Source organism: Orycteropus afer, unplaced genomic scaffold, assembly GCF_000298275.1.
Source record: "Orycteropus afer afer isolate SDZICR_OR568_19922 unplaced genomic scaffold, OryAfe1.0 scaffold00618, whole genome shotgun sequence".
Classification (NCBI taxonomy): Eukaryota; Metazoa; Chordata; class Mammalia; order Tubulidentata; family Orycteropodidae; genus Orycteropus; species Orycteropus afer.
The window spans coordinates 510,576-515,281 of record NW_006922205.1 but is presented as its reverse complement, the minus strand read 5'-3'; positions in this window follow the sequence as shown (position 1 = coordinate 515,281).

The following is a 4,706-nucleotide window of genomic DNA, read 5'->3' as shown; positions in this document are numbered from 1 at the left end:
ACACTCTTTGGCGAGAACAATCATGGGAGAAAGAAGGGCTGCTTATGCACAGGGAGACAGCTCAGGGGGCAGGAGTGTATGGAGGGATGGATACTGAGAAGAGGTAACTATGGGGAGAAAGTGGGAGGGGAGCTATTGCATTGTGGTAAACTGTGGTCAATGACATGAGACAAAGTGTACGTGAACTGCTGAATGGAAAGTGAATTTACTCTGTAAATCTTCACCCAAATCACAATTTAAAAAAAAAAAAAAAAATAGAAGGTATAAAGAAACAGAAATTTTACAACTGAAAAATAACCAAAATAAAAAACTCAGTGGATGGGTTAAACAGCAGAATGGAGGGGACCAAAGAAACTCAATGAACTTGAAGGCAGAACGACAGAAACTGTGCACTTGCTCATGTTCCTGGCTGGGTGGCTTCTCCTGAAAAAGATTATTTTGCGTTGGGGGGCACCCACAGTGATATGTGGTACCACAATAAAAGATCTAATAACCTAATATTCCTGTCATCAGAATCTCAGAAGAAGAGAAAAAGGCTAAAAAGTACTTAAACAAATAATGGCTGAAAAATTTGCAAATGTGGCAAAAGGCATATGCCCACAGATTCAAGAAGCTGAGTGAACCCCAAACCAGATGAAACCAAAGAAATCCATGCTAACACACTTCATAAGTGTAATAAGTATAAAGGAAAAAAATTTGACAATAGAAAGAATGTATTACCTACAGGAGAAAAATAATTTAAATGACTGCATATGTTTCATCAAAAACCATGAAGGGCAGGAGAAAATAGCACAACATTTTCAAAAATGGAGACAACTCAGAATCCTATATTCAGCAAAAGTATCCTTCAGGAATGAAAGGGAAATAAAGACATTATCAGATGAAGGAAAATAAAGAGAATCTCTCAACAGTAGATCTATCCGAAAAGAATGGTAAAGAAAGTTATCTAAACAGAAAGGAAATGACAAAAGAAATTTTGGAACATCAGAAAGGAAGGAAAAAACAATAGAAAGAAAAAAGTATAAAAACAACAGATTTTCCTTTCCTTTGAGACTTCTAAACTGGGCTTAGTACAGCAAATATTCCAAGACTGATGTGGTTCAATATGACGTAGAGGGAATATTTAAGGCAATTTTAAATGGGGGAAGGGAAAGGGAAACAAAGGGAGGTAATGTGGTCTACACTTCATACAAACTGGTAAAATCATGGTACCAGTAGACTATGTTATGTCCACCAAGCCAGTCACTAAAACTATACAAAGACGTATGCTCAAAAATACTATAAGAAATAAAAATGGATTCTGGTTAAAAGCAGCTCCTGTATGGTATTCTTTTTATTGTTGTTAATTGATTTCAATTCATAGCAACCCCAAGTGACAAAGCAGAACTGCTCCATGGGGTTTTATTGAATGTAATTTTTACAGAAGCTGATTGCCACGTTTTTCTCCCATGGAACTGCTGGGCAGGTTCAAGCCACCAACTTTCTCGTTAGCAGCCTAGTATCTAACTATTTCACCAGTAGGGCACCTTCTGTGTGATATACATGTAATGAGCATGGAGAATACTTGATATTTAATACATTGTGCATTTAAATTTAAATTTAAACAAAACCAACAGAAATCAGTGTATCAGTACTGTGAAGTTTAAAGTAATGTGTAAGACCAGGCTTACTGGTCTGATAGAAACTGGCAAAATCCCCAGGACTCTGGCACCTGGTCACCCTTCACACCTGGAATTGAATTCAACTCCCATGTCTTCCAGTCAAACAACAGGCCTACAAGGTCAACAATTATACCAAATACAGTCATGAAAACAATTAATCGTGGGAGATCAGAAAGGCAACATTGTCTATGAGCTTCTGAATGGAAAATGAATTTGCCCTGCAAGCTTTTCCCAAAATCACAATTTAAAAAATTAAGTTAGTCTTTAAAACTAAATGAATTTTAAAGATGGTTTGTAACTCTAAACACACTACAAATAACTGAACTATGAACTTTAAACATGTGAGTTTTTACTGTTGTTGGGTGTCATCAAGTCAGCTCTGACTCATAATGATCCCATCTATGTACAACAGAACAAAACAAGGTGAATTATCTTAATAGGTCTGTAACTTCTTTTTTAAAGAAATCAAAATGTGCAAAGTGTTCTCAAAAAAAGTAAGAAATGAAAGACACACCAATCAATACACAGTTCATACCTTGAATCTCTAGTCATCTATCCTCTCTGTTCTAGGCAAAGGGGTAAAGAGAGATGACTTCCAGTAAGATGGAGAAATAAGCAGACAAGTGACACAGACCCTCTTCAACAAAGAAAAGAAAAACCAATTGACAGAGATACAGAAGATAATCCTGGAGCCCTGAGCTTTGAAAGGAACTATACAGAAGTGGATTAGGCACCAACAACTGGAAAAACCTGAATGAAAACAGTGAGTACAGAGATGGTCAAAGCTGCAGACTGTCAGCTACTCTGACAGGACCAACAGCCTGAATATTTCCAAGTGTTGTTGGGACCTGAGAACTGACCTAAAGATCAGCCCTGGTCACCAAGGGCTGCAGGGATGACTGCGCTGGCGGCCTATGACTAGGAAGGGAAACAGCAAGGAGAGAGACAACCTGGGCTGTTGACTTTCTGGGGTCCAGAGGGCACAACCATTTTGAATGTTTACAAGCAGCAGCCATTTTGGATATTTAAAGTGACAGCATTCTCATTCAGATTCTAGGGACCTAACAATAGGCTCTGTTTGCCAAAGTCAGCAGGGACATATGAGAGGCTGACAACAGGAAAGGAGACAGGTGGTGAGTGTGTAAGTGTTGTCAACTAGTGAATAGAGAGCAGAGTACCCTGCTTGCATAAATAACATACAAACAACATAAAGAAAACTAAAATCGTGGGCAAGTCACTCCAACATACAATCACCAATTAAATAAAAACACAAAAACGTCACAATGCCTCGGAGACAACAGAGCATCACAGTCCACACAAAAAAGCAAAATAAAGCAGGAGAAACAAGGGACTAAGATACAGACCCGAAACATATCCCTGAGGAAGACGCAGCATTGGAACTCCCTGATAAAGAATTCAAAAGAATTATATTTAGGTATATTTAGGTATTTTGGTATATTTAGGTAATTGAGAGATCAAGGAAAACACTGTCAAAATTGAGGAAAACACAAAGAAAAGGTTACAATTTCAAAAGACAATATAAGAACAAAATGACAAAATAACTGAAAAATTAGAAATGATACAAAATCTACACACAGAAATCCAGAAGATTAATACTAAATTTTCAGAAATAGATAAGACATTGAATGGGTAAAGGAGCAGAATTGAATCAATGGAAAACAGAATTAGGGAGATTGAAGGCAAATACCTGAACACTTCTTTGGAAAGGGATCAATCAGAAAAAAGATCAAAACAAAATAAAGAAAGCCTAAGGTTCATGTGGGATACCATTAAAGGAATAACCTACTTCTAATCGGAATTCCAGAACAGGAAGAGACAAGTAAAACCACAGAAAAAACTGTTGAAGATTTGTTGGAAGAGAATTGCCTGGTATGATGAAAAATGAGAATACATCCATTCAGAAAGTCCAACAAACTCCAAACAGAATAGACCCCAAAAAGAAAATCACCAAGACATATCATCATTAAACTCACCAAAACCAAAGACAAAGAAAGAATCCTGAAAGCAGCACAGGAAAAACTAAGTTACCTACAAGGGGAAACCAATAAGACTTAAACTCTGATTTCTCGGCAGAAACCATGCAGGCAAGACGACGATGGAATGGTATATATAAAACCCTGAAAGAGAAAAATTTCCAACCAAGAATCATGTACCCAGCATAATTGTCCCTCAAATAGGATGGTGAAATTAGGACATTTCCACATAAGCAGAAATTAAGGGAATTTGTTAAAAAACAGACCAACCTTGCAACACATGCTAAAAGGAGTCCTTTGGACAGAGAAGCAACAACATCCAACAACAACTGACCCTTAACACACATGATGATATAACCCAGAAACCAACCCAGCTATGGAAGTATCCAAAGTAAATTGTAAGGGAATAAAGTTAAAGTATAGTAACCTTGACAAAGCTAAAGGATCAAGTAGGCTTTTACTTAATCTTTGTAGGCCTAAGTTTCGATTATTGCTTAAGTTTCAGTTTAATGTAACAGACCCATTTACGGGAAATCACTGTTGTGTAGAAACCAATCAGAAAAGCCAGGGCCTGGAAAATCCCGAAGAGGGACCCATCCCTTGACAGGAAACTGGAAAGTCCCGAGCTTGCACCTATCAGTCGCCGCCAAATAGCAGAACTTGTCCCCTGCACCAATCATTGATGTTCAGCCCCACCTTGTGTAACTGCCCCTTGAAAATCCTATAAAAATGTAGAACAAAAGGAGCAGGGGTCTTTTGCCCAAGCCGTTGCATCGGTGTAAGCGGAGACCCCAGCTCGAGTTTGGAAATAAACTTTTCCTTTGCTTTTGCATTGTCGAGTCAGTGTCACGTTCCTCGCGCCGACACTCCTTTCCAAATTCGGGTCCAACAAAATAAGCCTTCAAGATTGTGAACAGGGAACCAGAGACATCAATTGACAAATGAGGACAACTACAGACCAAAAAGAGGGAAAAAACTGTGTCATTACATAACTTCTAGATGGTAGGGAAGCCAAGACAACTACAAGATAGAACTGACTGCTCTAAACTTG